The sequence below is a fragment of the Pelodiscus sinensis genome, chromosome 29, assembly GCF_052426305.1.
Source record: "Pelodiscus sinensis isolate ZL-2025 chromosome 29, ASM5242630v1, whole genome shotgun sequence".
In the NCBI taxonomy this organism is placed as follows: domain Eukaryota; kingdom Metazoa; phylum Chordata; order Testudines; family Trionychidae; genus Pelodiscus; species Pelodiscus sinensis.
The window spans coordinates 10,336,199-10,359,740 of record NC_143080.1 but is presented as its reverse complement, the minus strand read 5'-3'; the positions used below and the strand labels follow the sequence as shown (position 1 = coordinate 10,359,740).

Genomic DNA, 23,542 nt, shown 5'->3' with positions numbered 1-23,542 from the left:
ACGGGGGAGCGGCACTACTGTACGCTTTCCCACCGACAGTATTAATTCCCAGGGTTCTCGAAAAGATCAATGTAGACAAAGCTCGGGTAATCCTTCTAGCGCCAGCATGGGCTCGTCAGCCTTGGTTTTCAATGCTCCACCAGATGTCAGTGAAAACGCCATATCCTCTACCTTCTCTTCCGAATCTGTTGACCCAGGACAACGGATCCATCAGTCATCCGCGACCAGAGGTTCTACACCTCACTGTGTGGATGCTGGCTGGTTTACCGACTCTGAGCAATCCTGCTCTCAGCGAGTCAAGCAAGTGTTGATGCACAGTCGAAAACAATCTACACCGCTTATACAGCTAAGTGGGCAAAGTTCGAAGCATGGTGTGCGGACAATAATGTGGACTCGCGGTTTGCATCCTTACCTTGTATATTGGATTATCTTTTACAACTACACGACAATGGCTTGGCAATTGCATCGCTATGGGTACACTTGGCAGCAATCAATGCATTCCACCATAGGGATGACGATATTTCCTTGTTCGCTCATCCTACTACAAAAAGGTTCCTGAAGGGACTTTCAAATCTCCACCCTCCCCTGAGGCCTCCTCCTCCCTCATGGAACTTGGATCTGGTCCTACAAACTTTGACTCGTCCCCCTTTTGAGCCTTTAGCGACGGTAACATTGCACTTACTTACGGTCAAGTTGGTATTTCTCCTAGCCCTCACTTCAGCTCGCAGAGTGAGTGAGATAGCAGCTTTTATGGCTTCGCCGCCCTATAAAGTTTTTTCGAAAGAATCGGTAACGTTGAGGACCCATCCAGCGTTTATTCCAAAGGTGTCTTCTGAATTCCACATAAACTAACCGGTGGTTTTACCATGCTTCTTCCCAAAACCCCATACCTCAACGCAAGCAGCAAGCATCCAACATACGTTGGATGTGAGAAGAGCGTTGGCGTTTTACATCGACAGAACATGGGGTTTTAGGAAAACAGACCGTTTGCTAGTGTCAGTGGCGAGTCACTCAAAAGGACAGCCTTTAACTTCTCAGCGTATTTCCAAGCTCATAGTGTTGTGTATATCCATGTGCCATTCGCTGCGAGGGAAGCCTCTCCCCTCTCGTCCCAAAGCTCATTCAACTAGGGCAGTTGCTGCTACTACGGCCTGTCTCAGTGGGGTGTCCTTTCGTGACATTTGCAGAGCAGCAACATGGTCCTCGTATGCGACTTTTGTGAAGCACTACGCCATAGTCGATCAGTTTACTTCAGATTATTCTGTGGCTACAGCAGTACTGAATCGTGCTGGTAGTCTTGATTCCAGAGCGCTTTAATTCTGTTCTGTGTACTGCTCCGGAGTCACCTAGAGTGGAGCACCCATGGTGCCACTCGAAGAAGAAAAAGAAGTTACTCATCCTGTGAAGTAACGATTGTTCTTCGAGATGTGCCCCGTGGGTGCTCCACGACCCGCCCTTCCTCCCCGCTCCGGAAATTTCTTCTTAATGTTTCTTACAGATGAGCGGATGAGAGGAACTGACGGTTGCCGTCTCGTGCGCGGCTGATCAAAGGCGCGAACCCTATCCTGGGGAACCACGCATGCGCGAGCCGGCGGAACACGGCTATGAAAAGTCTCCGAGCCGCGGCGCCGGGACGGGACCCGACACCTAGAGTGGAGCACCCACGGGGCACATCTCGAAGAACAATCGTTACTTCACAAGGTGAGTAACTTCTTTTTAGGGATGGTATAGATAATACTTAGTTCAGTCTCAGTTCAGGGGACTGGACTAGATGACCTATTTGTGGTCCCTTCTAATCGGTCATATATTATGTGATCAGTATTGACTACCACTTCTTTAAATATTAGATGACAAAGGCTTGATATTTCTCTATTGTTATTTCCCATCACAGAAAATTGTTCTAAAAGAAACTTGTTTTTTCTTAATCGTGAGATCCACATAACTATTATTGCATTCTCCTTGCAGATTAGGAGCAGAGCCAGTCATTGTCAGTAGGTATAAATCCTACCTCTCTAAGTTCTCTCCAGTTTATTATGCCTCACCTAAAAGACTGGGAAGATATCAGGATGTCCTCCTCAACTGTCAGAAAAATCTTTACTATGCAGGCTCTTTACAAGAAGACACGTCCAGGAAGGCATTGCCTCAGACCTCTCCATCTGGCATATAAGCTCTCAACAGAATCAGGCAAACAAAGATAAACATGTTATTTGATGTCCTAAGTTGTCGTGTGTCCTTGCACAAACACCGTTAATATAGGTGGACAGAATTGCAAGTATGGTCACTTTCAGTCTAAAAAGTGAACAACTAGCCCCCAGGCCATGTCCCCTTCCACTCCAGACCACACTTCTTCTAGGGGCCCAGAGCTCCTCCCTTACTTCCCCCCTTCACTCCTCCCAGTTGCCCAGGGTCCAGCAATTCTGTAGGCAGCCCTAGTTCCCATCTAACTTAATAATACAATGGGAAACAAGCTATTAGAGAAGTGGTCACCAACCAGTAGATCGGGAGCTACTGGTAGATCTTGAAGCCTCTGACAGGTGATCCTGACTGGTTTGGCCAAGAGGCTATCACGTGCCGGCACTTCAGCTGCTCCTCCCCTTACTGCTGTGCACCTCCTGCCCTTTGCCTTGGAGCTGCCTTCCCCCATTCCCAGGAACCTCCCACTTGCTGTGCAGGGCAGGGGAGAGATAAGAGGGGCACTGATGTCAAGGTGCCCCCTCTCTCACTCCGTATCCTATCTCCATAGAGCAGGGCAGGGGGGCCCAACAGGACTTGGGATGGAGTTTGCTGGCTACTTTTGGGAGTGGTGCAGGGCCAGGACAGGGATGAACTGGCCGTAGCCCCATTGCACTACCACCCAGGAGCTGCTTGAGGTAAGCAGTGCCCAGCTGGAGCCCACATCCTGAAATCCTACCCCAGTCACGTACCCCCCTGCATACCAAGCCCTTGCCCTATCCCAAGCATCCCTGAATCCTTCCCAGAGCCTGCACCTAGAGCCCCCTCCAGCATCCCAACTGCCTGCCCCAAGCCCAACTCAGAGCCCCTCTTGCAATCCAAGGCGGGGCAAGGGTATTTGGATTTGGAGTAGATCTTAGATTGCACTTAAATTCAAAAAGTGATCTCATGCTTAAAAAGGTTGGAGACCACTGTAGTAGAGTTATCAGAAAACTTGACTTTCAGTTCTCACTCCTGCCTGACATTGTAGAAAGGAAGAGAGGTTATATGACAAATTGAAGTAATATGTGAAATACAACAAAGTTCCGTGTTTTGCAAGCAGTAGTTAAATTAAGGACAGGGTTAGTAGTTGTCTTCTGTTGCCTTCAAACGGTCTACAAGTCTTCTAACAGGACTTATTTGGTGTTAGACCCTGAATTGGTGCCAGGATTTCTGAGTTTGGAAGTAAGAGGGTTACCTGGAACTTTGATCTGACAAGGTCACTGGATGTTGAAGGACATTTAGTCTCAGTAAGCTATGGAAATTAAGAGAAAATTAAGAGATCAACTAATATTTAAGAACTAATATATATATATATATATCACCTAAGTTTCCCATGTCTTCAGCACAAATAGGTTTTTTTATGACCTATCCTGGATGAGTATTTATTTCTTTACTCTTTTGAAAGAAAGAAATAGCAGTTTAACCTAAACACAAATGTTTTGTTTGCTAGCACAGGCTTGGTCTACACTACCAATTTTTCCACCAAAAATTGCCTATTGGTAATACAGCCATGAGTGTATGCACAGGTGAAACGAGTTTTGTTGGGGAAAATGCCTGATTTCAATACTTCCACCCGTAAGAGAGACCTTTCTCTTTTCCTTAAACACCATGTTTGCCTTAATCACTTTAGTTGGTTTCCAGGAAATGTCCCATAATGCCCAGCCTGACCGCTTTGATCAACAATTCAAAGTTAGCTGCCATGGACCCTGATTTAAAAAAAAAAAGTACCTCTCTCTCTCCCTTGCATGCCCCGGGTAGTGTTCCTAGTATTAAAATCAACATGGCTTCCATTTCTGTTTTAAATATAGAAAGTTTTGTATGAATTATAAAGAGTTTAAAAACTACCTTCTGCAATGTGTCTACTTTCTGTTTATTTCAATTCTAGAATTACAATCCGCTAGTAACACATACTGCTATCATAAATCTTGGAACAGTGCATAATGCATGCATATAGATATGCACATATGCAAGAAATGAAAACACCAGTAAATTTCAAAAATATCTTTCCTGTAGGGAAAAGCCTTCCAATTGAATTTTTGAGTTTCTCTGCCTAGGAATTCAACTGATGTTTAGTCCTTGTAACCTCTGTGTAATATTTCCATTTGATGATGCCAAGAAAAATAAAGTAACTTGGCCATTTGTTCCTCAAAAATGATTTTACTGTATTTCTTCAAGTTAAATTTATGGGTAATGTGTCACCAGGAAGACAAGATCATAATTCTTAGTAAATTGTGAATGTATTTAAAATCAGGTACCTTCTGTTGATTGGTTTGCTTTTAGGGACCTTCACAATCAGATGTTATTTCTGATATAATTATATTTACAAAATTTCACCTACCTTGAGGTCTTGTGGGAATGAGTCACTTCTTAGTTTGAAAAATGTTATTTTGCCATCCCGGTAAACCTCGTTGGATGAGGGGATAAGGGATGGCTCAAAATAGTGCATTATTTCGAAATGTGGTGCTTTGTAGATGTGCCAAATTTCAAAATAAGCTTGTTACAGGGTACAGGGGCTCACCCCGTCCCAGGCAGTCCCGCCATCCTGTTCGCTGTCTCAGTCACTCCCGGTCTTCATTAAATGGTGCCCGGTCACCCTTCCTTCGGTCACCCAGACGATCCCTCGAGCAAGGAGGTGAGGGGGGTCCGGGCCCTCCCTCTCTCCAGACCCCAGCCCAGGGCCCTAAGGCGGGGGAGACTAACCTCTCTCCCCCGACCTGGCTGATGGGGCACGGAGCCTCAACACATCAGCCCGCGGGCTCCAGTATGCACCCACCCTGGGCTGCTTCCTCACGCCCTCGCTCGTCCGCTCACCAGTCGGCTTGTCCCACTGCTTCCTCGTGCCTCTCAGTCCCTTCATCCGGCGTCCTCCTCCTCGCCTGCCCTTCCCGTCCTGACTGTGCGGGTTTTATACCTGGGGAGGGTGCCGCCCCGTCCCTTCCAGAACGCCTGCACCTGCGTTCGCCCGCGGCTCCACCCTCTTCTCCCCTGCTGTCGTTACTCACCCCCGGCGTCCTCCTTGCCGCCGGCATCAGTGGGGAAGAGGGCTGTCCGGGGGCCTCTGCGGGGGCCGCCTGCTCCGAGGCTGGTGGGGTGGCGTTCCTCCCCTGTTGCCACCGTCTCTCCCGGCATGGGGAGCACTTCCCCCGCGGTGCTCGGGGCCGCGCCAGTCAAGCCGCCTGCCGAGTGGTGTGTCCCGGCTGCCCCGCCGACCGCGTCCTCGGCGGCAGCAGGAAAAGCTACGCCACTTCTCCCTGCCTCGCTGGGGGGGGGGCACCCTCCGTGTGGGGTTGCCTCACCCCATCAACCCCTGTGGTGTTCGGGTCCGCGCCGGCTAAGCCGCCTGCCGAGCGGCGCATCCAGGCTGCCCCGCCGACCGTGTCCTTGGCAGCGGTGGGAAAAGCTGCGCCGCTTCTCCCTGCCTCGCTGGGAGGGGGGGCACCCTTAGTGCGGGGTTGCCTCACCCCGTCACAAAGCTATTTTGAAATAGTTTCGAAATAAGATACACAGTTTGCACTACATAAATTGTGTATCTTATTTCAAATTTAGGGTGTTGTTACTAAACTAGATTATTTAAAGTAAGTTTAAAATGGAAAACTCAAACTTTTGTCATTAACAAATAATTTTTCTTCTAAATTGCTAATATAGATACATTTCAGTTGAGAGGGTTATTTTTGCACCAGAAAAGCTTTATTTATAGGCATTCTAAGCCAGCTGACATATTCCTATGTATATACTTTTGCTATAGATGTGACACATTTATAATAATACATAGTGAAGAGTGATTGGAAACCTTATTCTAAAACTAAGTTATAAGAAAAATTTGGAGAACTTACAGCTCTCTGAGAGTGATCTTTGCACATTAGAGAAGTTCTTTTTGTCAATATATGAGTTAAGTGCCGTGTGTCATTAAAAGAAGCACCCATGTTTTAATAGACGGTCATTTGAATTTAGGAACTGATAAAAATGTCTTACAAGAAAACTTGGAAACACATAATACATTTAAGCTTTTTTAACAAGCTTCATAAGGAAAAGATTAACAGTGTAGATAAAGCACATGTGAACTACCATATGGTCTTATATTCAGCATAACATACTTATTTTCATTATAGCACAATATGTTGCTCCTAAGATTTGCATGAAAATTGTAAAATGAATTTACTCAATTGACCTTTGAAAAGGATTTTTAGAGATTGTGTTTGAGCCTAATTTTCACTTGGAGTACCTTGGCATCACTAATTGAGCTAAATGGAAACATGCTGATTTATAAGGTACCTTTCAAAGACAAAGCTTTTATCTTTATTTTAAAGTTTTTGCAAGAGATTTAACTCCAGAGATTCGTGATAGAGAGTATAAGAGTTTTTTTTAAACAAAAGGCAAAGAAAAAACAGCTAATTCTGTTAAAACTATGTGTTCTATGAAAAATTTAGGTTGAAAACTTCCACCCATCAAGCACAAGAGATAATTATGAACAGAAGGGTAAATCTCAACATCATATGTCCTTACTTATTTTTCAAAACTTTCTTTACTTTGTTTTTCTAACATAACAGTGTGTGCCCCGGGTATTTCTATAAATTAGGGTAGATCAAAAGAGAAAGTTACATGAACTTTTTGTTATGTTTAATGTTTTTTAATGTATAGGTAAATGAAACTTAGCTTAGTAAGAAACATATAGTGTTGGTCTTGAAATAAATTAGATTGTGGTTTTCAATTGTAAGAGAGAACTTTTATTCTATGGAGACTTATCAATATGCTGATGGTGTCATTGCCATCATTTGTTTTCCAGCCTTTCAGTGCTTGTCTTGTATCTGCGTTGTGAGAAAAATTAGATAAGTCTATCTGAGCTAAGAAAAGGGCCATCTTTTGTCGCCTCATAGTAATTCCTCCTATAGCATATCATAATTGCATTTCTTTAAAATTACCATAGTGTATCATAACTAGATTGACAATTAAGTCATGATGCAGCATTTTCATTGTTTTAGTCATTTAACTGAATGAAAATTTCTGCTCTGTCTAATACGGATGTATTTTTTGAAGGTCTTTTCTAACTTTCAGCATCTGAGTCTCTGTTACTTAGATGTCATCTATTCTTTTTTTATTCTGCAGGCAGTGTTTCTTTCCTCCAGAGACACTTTCAGACTTTGCTTCTCAACTACATATGAGCCAGATTAAGGATAAAAAACACTCTATTTTAGGAGCAACATGAGCGTCAGTCTTTTCATAAGAGGATTGTTCATCTATTTACTGCAACACCTGAGATTTGTAAAGAAATGTAGCAGAAGTTTGTGATTCATTGGGTTCTTTCTCCCTGCAGTCAGGGTCAGGGTCAGGCATGTGAAAAATAATGGAGGAAATTAATAAGGAATTCATTTGCAAACATCTGGAAGCTAAGGTGCTAAGTAGCCGCATAGATTTATAACAAACAAATCTTGTCAAACCAACCCGATAGTTTCTTTTGATAGGATAACAAGCCTTGTTGGATAAGGGGGAAGCGGTAGATATGGTATACCTAGATTTTTAATAAAGCATTTGATACAGTCTCTCGTGACTTTTCTCATAAATAAACTAGAGAAATACAACCTAGATAGGGCATAACTGATCAGATAACCATTTCCAGAGAGTACTTATCAATGGTCCAGAGTCATCGAACTGAAGTTGATGGGGGGGCGGGAGGGGGCTGCAGACATGGAGACAGGGGAGTATAAGAGGGAGCGCAGATCCCACTGCTGAACAGGCCACCAGGAGAGTTTACTAGCTTTGGTGTGTGAGTGAGTTTGCTTGACTGTTTGCAGTTTGTTTCTGTCTCTGTTTCTGTTGCAAGTGATTTCATTTAGTGTGGCAGTTGGAATTGGGTGTCTCGGAGGCTGTGTCTACACTGACAAGTTATTCCAGAAAATCAGCCGCTTTTCCGGAAAAACTTGCCAGCTGTCTATACTGGCCGCTTGAATTTCCGTAAAAGCACTGATGAGCTAATGTAAAATCATCAGTGCTTTTCCGGAAAAACGATGCTGCTCCCGTTCGGGCAAAAGTCTTTTCCCAGAAAACTGTTCCGGAAAAGGGCCAGTGTAGACAGCACAGTACTGTTTTCCGCAAAAAAGCCCCGATCGCGAAAATGACGATCGGGGCTTTTTTGCGGAAAAGCGTGTCTAGATTGGCCACGGACGCTTTTCCGGAAAAAGTGCTTTTCCGGAAAAGTGTCCTGCCAATCTAGACGCGCTTTTCCGAAAATGCTTTTAACGGAAAACTTTTCCGTTAAAAGCATTTCCGGAAAATCATGCCAGTGTAGATGTAGCCGGAGTGTTTGATCCTTTGTTCCCTTTATTCCCTTTGAACAGCCTCACTCAGCCTTGTGATCAGACTCCTCTGTGAGGCTAACAAGGGAGTAGTCCTGACCTAGATGAGGAGGCTTTAAAAGCCAGAGGCAGAGTGACTAGGGGAGTGAAGTGGACAGGGGGCAGTGGATAGGGGGCTGCAGACAGAGGAGTTTGAGAGGGAGTCCCAATATGGTTAGGAAGCCCCACAACACCTGTGCTAGTACTGCTCCTGTCTCCTCTGCCTGTACCCGTAGCCAGACAGACCTGATGATGGATGCCTTTACTTCAGATCCTGGTGTAGTTTTGCAGGGCTGTGGCTTGCAATTCCCACTTACTGAAATCCAGGCTGGGGAGACCATCCTATGTGAAAGGTGCCTGCTGGTGGAGTCTCCCAGGAAGCAGGTGGGAGAGCTACAGGAGGAGGTGGGTAGGCTGAGGAGCATCCAAGTCCATAAGGAATTCCTTGAGAGTATTCATGAGAAGAGAGAGCTGAGGCTGAGGAAGGTCTGCAGTCATCACTGTGAGGAGGAAGCATAGGTTAGTGGTGGCTGGAGACTCTTTTCTGAGCGGGATGGAGGCACCCATCTGTCGCCCTGACATATCTTGGGAGGTATGCTGCCTGGCAGGGTCCCTTATCTGAGACATTACAGAGGTATTGCCGATGATTATCCAGCCCTCTGACTACCACAATATGCTACTCATCCATTGGGTTCTAATGATACTGCAAGGTGTGCCCTTGAGCAGATCAAGAGTGACTAGGGCTCTGGGAGTACAGGTGAAGGAGTTCAGAGCACAGGTGGTATTCTCTTCAGTCCTTCCTGTCAAAGGTAGAGGTCTGTGGCTTACTTAGTACCCTAACCCTACATCTGACCCCAACACTGCCCGGCGTGGAACTCCCTCCCCAAGCCAGCATTCCCTTATCCACTTCCTCCTGCATCCAGATTTCCTCCCAGAGCTTGCACCTCTCATCTCTTCCCGCACCCAAATCCCTCATTCCCACCCTGGAGCCTACACATCCTGTCTCAACCCAGTGAGGGTACGGCTACACTGCAGGAGTTTTTCAGGATTCCGGACCTACCCCAGAAAAACTCTTCTGCATCCAGGGATGCGTTTGTTCTTCCACTTCTTTTAGTGGAAGAGCAAACATGATCTTTCGGTCACCCCTATATTCTTCTTTCCACGAGGAATAAGGGGGCTTCGAAAGAAGGGTTTTTTCTGACATTTGGTCAAGTCTAGACAGGCCAAATGTTGGAAAAACTTCTTCCTACAGAAGAATTGGGGGGGGAAAAGCAGCAGTGTAAGGGTTGGGGCTAGCAAGTGATAGAGAGGAGGTGAACAGAGAGGGCAGGGCTTCAAGGAAGGGGTGGAGCTTTAAGAAATGGGAGGAAAGGTAGATCTTGGCTTGCTCTGCCACTTAAAAAGTGATCTTGGGTGTAAAAAGGTTGGAGACCACTGCTCTAATCTGTCTAGGTCACTCTGGACCCTATCCCTGCCCTCCAGTGTATCTACCTCTCCCCCTAGCTTAGTGTCATCTGCAAACTTGCTGAGGGTGCAATCCATCCCCTCATTCAGGTCATTAATAAAAATGTTGAACAAAACTGGTCCAAGAACAGATCTTTGGGGTACTCTGCTAGAAACCAACTGCCAACCTGACATCGAGCCGTTGATCACTACCAGTTGGGTCCAACAGTCTAGCCAGCTTTCTATCCATCTTACAGTCTATTTATCCAACCCATACTCCCTTAACTTGCTGGCAAGAATATTGTGAGAAACTGTATCAAAAGCTTTGCTAAAGTGGGATGGTTTTCAAGTAAACTGTCAATGCTCCCGTTTGGCTTCTAAATCATTTGAATGTGATTTAGTGAGGAGTGGGGAAGCTAGGCAGGAAAACTAGGAATGGTGGGAGGACATATAAGAAATATGCTGGTGAGAAGGAGGAAAGGAAGGACAAGGCTGAGATGAAGAGACTGAGGGAGAGGACAGACTGGAAACCATAGAAAACTTTGTCAGTATCTGATGTTCTCTGCTTTTTTGTGTTACTGCTCTGCATTCTCTGACTGTCTTCACCCTTCACTTTTTTCCGATTGACCACCTAGGAGGATGTAACAAAGATCATAGTGTCCCCAGAGGGGTGTTTGCATCTCCCTTGCACAATTCTGGATTCAAGGGGAGCTGGTGGAGGCAGGGTATCCTTGACTAGGCCCTATCCCCCTTCCTCTCACCCGCCCTAAGGGTTGCAGTACTTTGCTTAAACTGTTTTTGCTTTCTAATTAGTACATTAATTAAATACTCAAAAGAAATTTAAACTGCTTCTGCTTCTAATTAGTATATAATTTAAAAAATACTCTGAAGGATAGTTATTCTCTGTTCCTATCCCCTGGTTTCATAGTTTTTTTTAAAGACACTGGTAAGACATTCCCTCTTTCCAAAATCATAGCCTTGAAAGTGAGTGAACGCAGAAATTAAAAGAAAAAATCTTTCACCTTTGTTTTTGGGAGCCAGTTTACATATATGTGAAGACTGTAAACAATGAAATCCGTTGGAGGTATATAGTAATTAGGGTACCTATCAGAGCAAAAATACATATTTCACTGAGTATAGAAATTCTGTACATATACTATCCTAATGTAAATTATCATATACACGTTTGTGTGCTTACATCACAACAGAAATAATGATGGGTTGGAGAAGAAATTTGTCTAATATGGATTCCTCTTTTGTGGTATGTGGAAGACTTCCAAACTTGATTTTTCAGAGGTGTTTGGCATGTGCAATTTTTACTCACTTCCTAGAGTTCTGTATCTCTGAAAATGGAGCCTAGAGTTTTTAGGAAGGAATGTCCAATGCTCCAGAACATGTGGAGTCTAAAACTGAGGCGGCAAAGTGGTATATAGATTTACAACAAGGGTCAGAGAGTAAAGGGTTTAATTCTTGACTGTGTAGTTAGTCATTCTAAGCAGTTTGTTCAGTGTCAGACTTGTGCCTCAGTTTACATTTGGCCTAACTTACTCTCATGGAACTAAGGTCATCTCCTTCACCCAACCCTAGTGTCCCTTCATCTGCCAGCATAAATTCTGTGTGACTGAATGCTAAAGGAACATATCTGCTTGGCACTTATCCAGCACATCCTGGTGGATAACAGGAAGTCCTGTACCTGGGCAACCTACCTGGCCAACTGGAAATGCTTTATCTGTTGGGCTTCGGATCAATCAGTTTTGGACTTCTTTATGTGAAACTCCAAGGCTTGGCCATTTCATCAGTAAAGGTGCACTTGGCTGCTATCTTGCCCTTTCATCCTCTGATCCAGGGCAGATACGTTGTTTTCTTAGGAAACGAGGCTCAGGTTCCCAAAAGCCTTGGAAAGTCTCTACCCTCAATTCCACTACCCAATCCCTCTGAGGGACTTAAATCTAGTTCTCTCTTGGTTAAAGAGTCCACCCTTTGAGACATTGGCATCATGCTCCCTGCTGCGCCTCTCACTGAATGCCACCTTCCTGATGGTGATAATTTCAGCCTGATCAGTGTCTAAGATCAGAGCATTTACATCAGAACCCCTTTACATGATTTTCTATAAGGATAAGGTCTCGCTGTGTACCCATCTGGCATTCTTACCAAAGAGGGTCTCGCAGTTCTTCTGTAATCAGGACATCTTCCTCCCAAAGACCTACCCATTTAACGAGGAATGCAGGCTGCACTCTTTAGTTGATAGATGGGCCTTAGGTTTCTACATTTCTATATGGAGTATTGTGTCCAGTTCTGAGCATCACATTTCAAGAAAGACGTGGAGAAATTGGAGAAGATCCAGAGAAGAGCAACAAAAATGATTAAAAATATAGAAAACATGCCTTGTGAAGGAAGACTGAAAGCATTGGGCTTGTTTAGTTTAGAAAAGAGAAGACTAAGAGGGGACATGTTAGTAGTTTTCCAGTATCTAAAAGGGTGTTACAAGGAGGAGGGAGAAAAATTGTTCTCTTTTACCTCTGATGATAGGACAAGAAGCAAAAGGCTTAAATTGCAGCAAGGAAAGTTTAGGTTGGACATTAGGAAAAACTTTCTAATGGTCAGGGTGGTTAAACACTTGAATAAATTGTCCAGGGAGATTGTGGAATCTCAATCCCTGGAGATATTTAAGAGCAGGCTGAATAGACATCTATTAGGGATGTTCTAGACCAGGGCTACTCAACTTTGGAAGCCCAGGGGGCCACAATGATACTCACAAGCACATGCCGAGAGCCACAACTTACGTGTAGTTGCATATACATGCAAGGATATATTCAAATAGCTTCTTTCACACTGACAGGCATGAATACAAAGGTTAAGGCAGGAGTATACAACACACAGGCCCCATTTAAGTCAGTTCTGCTGATATTAATAAAATGCAATATTTACTCAATTTCCACCCATATGACAGCACTTTCAATGAGCAATGACAGTCCAGGAATTTAACTACTAAATTGCATATCAATAGAAGACCATTATATTGATTACTTTTTTGTTTTGGCTCCCACCTGCAGGCTGCATGTTGAGCCCTGTGTAAACCCAAGCTTCACCGCAGGCCGCAAACAAACATGCTGTGGACTGCATGTTGAGTAGCCCTGATCTAGACAGTGCTTGGTCCTGCCATGAGGGCAAGGGAATAGACTTGATGATCTTTCGAAGTCCCTTCCAGTTCTAGTATTCTTTGATTCTGTGATGATGTGTTTGAAAGGACTAACTAAATCCTTCCATAAGTTGACTCAGCGCTTCGTTGTTGTGGAAAACAGGATGAAATGCCCACTGGTTTCGTCTGAGGATCATCTCTTTGTGGATATCGGCCTGTATTAAGTTCTGCTGTGATTAACTATGAGTGTTACCTCTGGCTGTCATGATGGGCTATTCCACCAAAGCATAGCCTTCTTCACATAAGTATGGATTTAAAATACAGACTGTGCTCGCTATAAATCCAAGATATATTCCAAAAAACTTGAACAACTTAAAGTGGGGAATTTTTTTTCTACTGCTGACTTCCATTTGCATATCTATCTATCTATCTATCTATCTATCTATCTATCTATCTATCTATCTATCTATCTATCTATCTATCTATCTATCTATCTATCTATCTATCTATCTATCTATCTATCTATCTATCTATCTATCGATTTGCTCAACTTAAGAGTGGGGAATGGGAGGACTTACAATGTATCTGTTCCTACAAGCATCAACGACTTTAGTGAGGAACAGATGTATACCAGAGCAACTTACAGTGGGGATGCCCTGTACCTGTGGATCTGCCACCTCTCTCCTCCATTTCTTTGGCTTATAGCTCCATAGCTTGCTTCTGAGCTTACTTGGTTCTCTTGTGGCCTACTTTCTGTCTGGGTTCTTTCACTTCCTGTTCTGTTATCTGCAATTTACTTAATTCCACCTGTCTATGGTGTTCATCTACCTTTTCTCTGTCTGGAATCTGAGGAGCTCCAGCTTTGCAACTGTTTCACTATTTTCACTCATCTTTTTGCTTAACTGCCTCTACTTCCATTACATGAATTAAACAAACAGAAAATAATAAACCAGTAAACCATATTGTCTGTCCTAGCCAATACACTTAAAAGTCATTCAAAATCACCATCAGTGTTTCAGGGCAATAAGCTGTTCCTGTGTTCACTGTCCTGCTGAAGTATGCCATTGTGACAGGTTGTCCCTTTTGGGATGCTACCTGAGGTTCTCAGATACCACTGAGTCTGTCTGTTCCACTAGTCTGGGTACCTTTTTACTCTGTCTTGGTGAGTCAGGTCATTAAGCCTCCTTTAGCACACACACAGGCATGGCCACACCCAACTACAGAACAACACAGATACTGAAATCAGTTCAGCTTAAGGGACTTGCCAAAACATGGAGGTTTCCGTCTCCCGTGTAGTACAGACCCAAAGTTATATGAAATTTGCCTCTTCCCTGAATGCGGAGGAAGATATGCACAACCTTTCTCTCTCCTCCCACTCTCCCCCTGGTATGACCTGTAGAAACTAGGTTATGTTATAAATAAGAAATACCTTTATTAACTACAAAAGGTGGCTTTTAGTGAATATAAGGTATATAAAACAGAATAAAGCAGATTTTTAAGGAAAAAACACAGGATATCTTCCTTGCCTAATGAAATTGTCTACAAATAGTAATTTCTCTTACCAGATGTCACAGGGAAATCACAGAGAGTATTGAAAACCAGCTTCAATGGCCTGCAATATGTAACTTCAGGTATTATTACTCACAAGCTGGATGCTCTTCCAGCTTGGGTGCAAATCTCCCTGTCCAGTTTAATTCTCTCTTGTAGATGTTTTTCAGTGTTTCTTTGGGTGGAGAGGTAGAAAAGAACCACAAAGTTGTCGGTCCCCTGCCTTATAGAAATTTTGTGTAAGGTGGGCAACCTTTGTCTTCCAGTGGAAAAACAGTGGTATTCCAAAAAGGGAGAGGGGAGGTCCAGTATCAGGTAACCCTGACCCATGTCTCTATAAGGCTGTGACAGCCGTAACTCACATGCTCTGTGGAGCATGTACAGGAAGACTAAATTCTTTTGGAGTCCATTATCTTGGCCAATGGGCCATCAGCATTGTCTGGCTTTTTCATTGTTGTACAAGAAGGGCTAGCTGAGATTGATACCCAAAGTAGCACATTGGAAATTTAGATGTGTGGTCAATATTTCTAACTTCAGATTCAGAAATGATACAGGCATACAAATTGTATAATCGCATTCAGTTAATCATAATCTTGCCAATGATCTTCCATGAGCGATCTTGCAAAAAGTACATCTCAGTGATGTCATAGCCATATCTTAAGCATATTTTCATAAAGAATATGGAGTGCACTGCCACATGCTGCGGAGCTGGTGCATGGTCATCTAGTCATATCTTTGAGTCCCATTATGTCATCACCCAACATAGATCCATAGAGCTGAAAGAGACCTGAGGAGGTCATCAAGTCCAGCCCCCTGCTCTAGGCAGGACCAATCCCAACTAGATCAACCCAGCCAGGACTTTGTCAAGCTGAGACTTAAACGCCCCTAGGGATGGAGACTCCACCACTTCCCTAGGTAACCCATTCCAGTGTTTCACCACTCTCTTAGTAAAATTGTTTTTCCTAATATCCAACCTGGACCTCTCCCACCACAACTTGAGACCATTGCTCCTTGTTCTGCCATCCGTCACTACTGAGAACAGCCTTTCTCCATTCTCTTTGGAACCTCCCTTTAGGAATTTGAAGGCTGCTGTCAAATCCCCCCTCACTCTTCGCTTCTGCAGACTAAACAGACCCAACTCCCTCAGCCTCTCCTCATAGGTCATATGCTCCAGCCCCCTAATCATTTTGGTTGCTTTCCGCTGTACCCTCTCCACTGCGTCCAAATCCTTTTTGTAGTGGGGGGCCCAGAACTGGACACAATACTCCAGATGTGGCCTCACCAGAGCCGAATAAAGGGGAATAATGACATCTCTGGATCTGCTGGCAATGCTCCTCTTAATACAACCTAATATGCCATTAGCCTTCTTGGCTACCAGGGCACACTGTTGACTCGTATCCAGCTTCTCATCCACTGTAACCCCCAGGTCCTTTTCTGCAGAACTACTACTTAGCCGGTTGGTCCCCAGCCTGTAACAATGCTTGGGATTCTTCTGTCCCAAGTGCAGGACTCTGCACTTGTCCTTGTTGAACCCAATCAGATTTCTTTTGACCCAATCCTCCAATTTGTCTAAGTCACTCTGGACTCTATCCCTGCCCTCCAGCATATCTACCTCTCCCCCTAGCTTATTGTCATCTGCAAACTTGCCAAGGGTGCAATCCATCCCCTCATCTAGGTCATTAATAAAGATATTGAACAAAACCTTTCCTAGAACCAAACCTTGGGGCACTCCGCTAGAAACCGACCGCCATCCTGACATCGAGTCATTGATCACTACCCGTTGGGCCCGGCCTTCTAGCCATCTTTGTATCCATCTTACCGTCCATTTATCCAATCCGCATTCCCTTAACTTGCTGGCAAGAATATTGTGGGAGACCATATCAAAAGCCTTGCTAAAGTCAAGGTATATCACATCAGCTGACTTTCCCATGTCTACAGAGGCAGTTACCTCATCATAGAAGCTAATCAGATTGGTCATGCACGACTTGCCCTTTGTGAATCCATGCTGACTATTCCTAATCACTTTCCTCTCCTCCAAGTGCCTCAAAATGGATTCCTTAAGTATTCCTTCCATGATTTTTCCAGGAACCGAGGTAAGACTGACCAGCCTATAGATCCCTGGATCCTCCTTTTTGCCTTTTTTGAAGATGGGCACTGCATTTGCCTTTTTCCAATCATCCAGGATCTCTCCCGATCTCCACGACTTTTCAAAGATAATGGCCAAAGGCTCCTCAATGAGATTTGCCAACTCCCTCGGTACTCTCGGATGCATTAAGTCCGGACCCATGGATTTGTGTATGTTTAGCTTTTCTAAATAGTTCCTAACCTGTTCCTTACCCATCAAGGTCTGTCCATCTTCATCCCATCTTGCGTCACTTAGCGCATTAGTCCAGGAGCCCACCTTGTCTGTGAATACAGAGGCAAAGAGTACTTCAGCTTTCTCCACATCATCAGTCACTAGGTTACCTCCTTTATCCAATAGGTGCCGCACATCCTCTCTGATCACCTTCTTCTTGTTAACATGCCTGTAGAAACAGGTCTGGGATGATGCCAACCTCGGCAAAGAAGTGTTGCAAAGAGCACAACTATGAACTTCTAACCTACTCCTACTGTTTGAATCATCTAACATGGAATTGACATGTTAAAGCAGTCAAAGAAGAAAAAACAATTATTTACCTTTTTGCAACTGTTGCTCTTTGAGAGGCATTGGTCATGTTCATTCCATGACCTGCCCCCTTCCCTGTTGTCAGAGATGGTGTCAAGAAGGAACTGAGACGCTGTAAGGCATATACCAGCTCACGAGCGTAAAACTCCAGAAGGCTCTATTGCCGACCCTCCAGATACTAGTAGGTGGAAAAAAATGTCTGGCAGCTGTGCATGTGGGCACGCACACACCTAACGTGGAATTGACAAGGAATCATAGAGTTGTAAGATACCCGAGAAGGTAATTGAGTCCAATCTCCTGCTAAAAGCAGGACCAACACCAACTAAATCATCCCAGTGAGGGCTTTGTCAAACTGGGACTTAAAAACCTTGAGAGATGGAGATTCTACCACATCCCTAGGTAACCTATTCCAGTGCTTTACCACCCTCCAAGGGAAAGAGTTTTTCTAATATCCAACCTAGACCTTCCCCACTGCAACTTGAGACCATTTCTCCTCTTTCTGTCATCTGTCACTACTGAGAGCCTCTTACCATCCTCTTTGGAACTCCCTTTCAGGTAATTGAACACTGCTATCAAATCCTCCCTCACTCTTCTCTTCTGTAGACTACGTAAGTCCAAATCCCTCAGCCTCTCCTTGTAAGTGATGTGCTCCAGACCCCTAATCATTTTTGTTGTCCTCCATTGGACTTACTCCAATGTGTCCAGATTGTTTTTTCAATGGGCATGCCCGGAATTGGATGCAGTACTCCAGATGTGGCCTTAAAAGTGCCAAGTAAAGGGGAACAGTCACTGCCCTAGTTCTGCTCCTGATATTGTACCCTATATGCCAGTAAATTTTTAAAGCTGCATTAAGTTGTTCAGTTGCAAACTTCTGAAAGAATAGTCATAATGTTACAAATATTTCAGCATTATAAACAACTTCCATTCTTGAGGTGTTCCATAACTCTGAAGTTCTCTTGAAACACATAACAGTTCTTGTCTCATCTATCACAGATTATCATCCATTGTGGATCGTTATTAACTGTGATGATTGACAAAACTGATTCTTTCTTTTCTTCACTCTACATTAATCTTTCTTTGCTCTGTGACATTAACAACTTTTATTTATATCGGCTTCTCACTAGCTGTTTTGTTTCTTCCTTGTGATAAAATGGTGTTGAATCATTGTAGACTTTGACATTCTTCACAAATAGGTGAAGGTGTTGGGGTGATTTAACAAAAAATTAACTATATTAGGGCTGAACAAATTGGTTTGATTTAAATGAGAACCAACCTGAAACTTCATTCAGCAACTGAACTGATAAAATGAACTTTTTGCATGCTACAAGTGTGGTCATCACTGTACAAGGCTCAGACGAAGAAACAGACTGCCCTGAGGATTTAGTGATCTAAATTGATAGAAAACACAAAATGCACTGGCAGGCCCACAGGGTGATTGTATCTTGGGGTGCATGGGAGTTTTCTTGGTTTTGTTCTGATTTTTTTTTAAACCTTAAATAACAACTCCCTTGACACCTAATCCCATTACAGCATCTTGTTTCTCTTGCTTTCCTATCGACATTGGCAGAGCCTCAACTATTTTCATGGTATGTAAAATACTTAATTTTAGTTAAGTTTTCTGATGGGCTCCTTTTACTTCTTCCCCTTTTTCCATTTAAAAAAATTCAAGTAGTCCTGTGGCACCTTAAGGACTAATCAATCATCATGAGCTTTTGTGGGCAAAACCCACTTCTTCAGATGACATGATCTTGAGTGGAGAAAAAAAGATGGATCCTCAGAATAAGAAGGGAGGGAGGGAGGGAGAGGGAGAGAGAGAGGGAGAGAGAGAGAGAAATAAAAATAAGTACCTGTCAATTGTAATCCTGGTTCTAATGAGGCTAATTGAGCAGATTGGAAGTGTCCCTTTCCTAGCTTTTGATGGCAATATGGTATTGAATGTAAGGGAAGCTGATTTTATATGTTAACCAATTCAAGTCTTTATTTAGACCAAGAGAGACATTTACATATGAAGGTGAATTCCACACACTCTCTAGTTTGCTTATGAAATTCCTTTATAGAGGAATGGCTACTTCTAAGTCCATTAATGGGTGTTGCTGGCATATCACATTAGAGGATGTGCAGTTGTATGAGCCTCTTACAGAGCTCCATGTGGGAAAGTTCAGAGTAGTGTACAACCACTGATGCAGGAATGATCTTGTACAAGAAGCAGGCTGGGTAGTCAAGGATGGGAATCCTTGTTTGGGTTGATGGCCACTGACCCTCAGGAAAACCAGTCGGGGGCCCGCACAAAATCGAGAAGCAAAAAACCAAAATACTCACTGACAGGGCTCCTGATTGAGAAGTGTGACTGGTTGAACCCATCAGCAGGCAGAACATCTGAGCTATGTTACTTTTAGGAGTGGTTCCTCTGAGAATGTTTTGCCTTTTTAATGATGGCCTTGCCTCTCCCATCTGTTTGCACAGATTGTCCCTTCTCTTCTCCTTGCACACCAGAGCCTAAGGGAGCCAAGGCTAGTAGAATTTGTGGGACCCCCTAGGTTCTGCGGTGGGGCTAGAAATGAGGGGTTCACTGTGTGGGAGGGGGCTGCTGCGAAGCAGGCTTGGGGTATAGGGTAGCAGGAGAGAAAGTACAGGAGTGGGTTGGGGGTTGGTGCATCTGGGAGGGTTGTAGGGTGCTGGAGGTGGGAGGGCTGGATAGGAGGTAGGATGCAGGAGTAAAGTAAGGATGGAAGGGGGGTGCAGGAGCTGTTCAGGCAAAGCCTGTGGGTTGGATCTGGATCTGGCTTGCCTGATTCCGGCCTGTGAGGCTCAGGGCTCCCCCTCCGCAGTGAGGAGTGGGTGCTGGCACTCTGATCTCTCGGGGGTGTCTTTAGATGGGCTGTAGAGTTAGAGCACCAGCTCTCTAATGCTGGAGAAGGGGAGCCCTAAGCCTTGGGGGCTGGATCCAGACAAGCTGGGGGCCAGATTCAGCCCCTAGGCCTTAGATTTCCCACCCCTGATCTAAGTGGATATTTGAATGTTATTCATGAATTTTGGTAATATACAGTAGGGATGTCGATGTGTAGTTGATTAGACGATTAGCTGATAAGCCTGGGCTTGTTGGTTAATCCTGTCAACTACATGCATTTCCCTCCCGCCCTTGCTGCCTCAGATACAGAGGCAGTAAGGGGAGAGGGAGGCATGAGCTGGTGGCTGGGAGTTCCCCAGGAGTGGGGCTGGGAGCGCACTGGCTGGCAGCCCTGTCTCCTGGGACTATCGAATAGTCATGTAACCATGTCATGTAACAATGGCATCATTAGAGAGAGGCAGGCAGCAGTCTAAGGGTGTGTCTAGACTACAGAGTTTTGTCGACAAAAGTCCACTTTTGTCGACAAAACTATACCTGCGTCTACACTACCGCTGAGTTCTGTCGACATAACGTCGACAGAACTCAGCAGTTTTGTCGACGCTGGTAAACCTCATTTTACGAGGCATAACGCCTTCTGTCGACAGAGTTCTGTCGACAGAAGGTGTTATTGCATGTAGGGTTGTGTCTAGACTACAGGGTTTTGTTGACAAAGCAGCTTGCTTTGTCGACAGAACTGAATGTAGTCTAGACGCTCTTTGTCGACAGAAGCTTTGTCGACAGTATCTGTCGACAAAACTTCTGTCGACAAAACCCTGTAGTCTAGATGTACCCTAAGAAATGATGTAGTTTTGGAGACATAAAATAATTGGGATCCTGGTAGTATTCATGTGGTCAAACATATGCTCTCATAAATGTTTTATTTAAAAATGTTCTTTTGGTATAAGAAGTTAAGGAAAAAACAGGTGCAAAAATTGATGAATAATCCTGTCTCAAAAAATATCATTATATTTGCTTGATAGAACATTCTGTTAACTCTTCCTATAACACTTCTCTCTTCACAACACTTTTTTTCAGCAGGTGAGGATTTACAGTATATAGCAGTTTGGCCTCTTTAGCTGTAAACCTGTAGAAAAGTTAAGAGTTAATTGCAATTTCAGATACAGCAAAGTCTCAATTGGTGGTGTAAACATGCACTTGGTGGAGTGAGAAATGTACTGCCTTCTAGTTTTAAAGCCCAGATAAGTATATTTGGATTAGTGGACCAAGAGACCTTTTTGTTAGTGACCTCTTTGAGACACTCTTTCGGCTGTGCTGTGTTCATAATGATAGAGCATTGCATATTTTATCAGCCTAAATTTTTTGACTGTTTCATTTTTGTATGATTAATTGGTTTGGGATTATTACTCCTATAAAATGTTCAGGCATCTCTTTTGCCTTCTGTTTACAGGTAATTTTGATTTTTTAATCTTCCTGATATTTCACAGATTATTGTGTATGTATGTGAGTATCTTAAATCCATAATGAAATGCTCTATTTATTAAAAGGAATAGTGTTATTGATACTGTATTGAAATCAGAGGAGGATTTTGCCAAGTCCAGAACTTTGCTTTTTGTATAGTAAACTAGACCAGGAGTCCTCGACTTTTTTTCTTTCTTTCCCTCATCCCATCCCCAAATATGCTATAAAAACTCCATGTCCCACAACAATTTTTTTTCTGCATATAAAAGCCAGGGTTCACTTTAATAGCAAGCTGGCCAGATGTCCAGGGCCAAATGCCACAAGGGGCTTTGTGAAGCTAAGTTCCTAAGGTAGGTTTAGCTTCAGACTAAGGTGGCAGAGGTCAGGGCCCCAGGCTTCAGTTCCATGTGGTGGGGCTTCAGCTTTTGGCACTGGGCCCAAGCAAGTCCAGTGCCAGCCCTGCTTGGCAGACCCCCTGAAACCTGGACCCCAGAGGGCTCTGGCTCCCTGGTTGAGAGCCAGTGAACTAGGAAATGACAAATCTGTAGAAAGTAACAACAGAACTCTTGTTTAAGACTGTTGTGTATGTGGCCAAGCAGAAAAGTTCAAGATCTTCAATTTGCTTGCCAAATAGGAAGCTTTACATAATGGCTGATTGTCTGACAACCTGCTCTTAAAAAGATGTATTATTTATTTTGGAGTTATAGGGGAAGCCTAAACACTGGTGTCTTTTCAGTTCTAATATTATGTAGGACATCAAAAGTAATGTAAAATGACGTTACTGACCCGTATACACATAACAAGTGCATACACTGTACTCTGTTTAAAAGTAAAATAAAAGCATGTTCCAAGATTCTTGCGGTCATATGGGGAAGGTACTTCAAAGTCAGGAAATGCTAAAATTAAGGTCAGCCACACAAGTTTAACTCTTTCCCTTGTGAGTATGCATTTTTAATGCTGTCTCTAATTTAAATTATAATTTTTCTCCAGTAACTGAGTACAGATTACAGTGACTTTTCACAACTTTAGATGCACATATATAACATTTTGAATTCTGAATGCTACTGAGTGTACTTGAAAAAAAGTCACTTTTGTACAATCTATCTCATTTCTTACTCACCCTACAAGAAGTATAACACAAGGTTGTAAAAGAATTGTATTATATATTGCATTAATTGAGCACTAATAAGTGATTACGTAATTGAAGACTATACTAATGAATACAGAATGGATCGGAGTTAATCTAGTTTTAAAATGGAATTGCCTGCTCTGAAAAGAATGGAAGCAGGGTCCTGGGTCTTGTGGGGGGTAGAGAGGTATAGAGGTCCAATGTTGGGCTGCTCCTTGGGGTGTGGGAAGAGTTAGGAATGGAGCCATGGCCAGTGATGTGGCTGGGGGCTGGGGATAGGAGCCGCACTTGAGGGAAGGGCTGGGGCTGGGAGCAGAGCTGCAGCTGCTGGTGAAGACTGGGGCTGGGACCGGGAGGATTACCGGGGCCAGGAGCAGAGCCATGGCCAGAGTGGAGATGGAAACAGAACAGGACTGGGTGGCACTCCCTCTCCTTGTCCTCCCATTTGGGCTGGCTAAGGCCCTTCCCCAAACATTCAGGGAATGTCCCACAATTTGGAGACCTCTGTCTTAGAGGAAAACATACTAATTATTAACATCAGTCATCTTAAGTTTTTATGAGTTTGGAGTCTACTGTTTTTCCTTTTGTACGTTTAATAACTATGTCAGCTTACTGAAGTATGTGATATTTAATGGCCCCTGAAATTATAGACAGCACCTTGTAGTCTGTAGGTCAGTGTCAACAAGATTGATAGGTTTGAGCAGAGCCACAGTCCCTGCCATAGTTGGAGAATGACTTGCCTGACTGTCATATCCTTCCCAACCCATTA

General features: G+C 43.8%; 1 protein-coding gene across 12 annotated transcripts in view; it reads left to right on the top strand.

The window, feature by feature from the left end:
• The window catches only part of TANC2 (tetratricopeptide repeat, ankyrin repeat and coiled-coil containing 2), a 702,540-nt gene that overhangs the window by 159,121 nt on the left and 519,877 nt on the right, over positions 1 to 23,542 (top strand). The gene's annotated exons all lie outside the window — the stretch shown is intronic.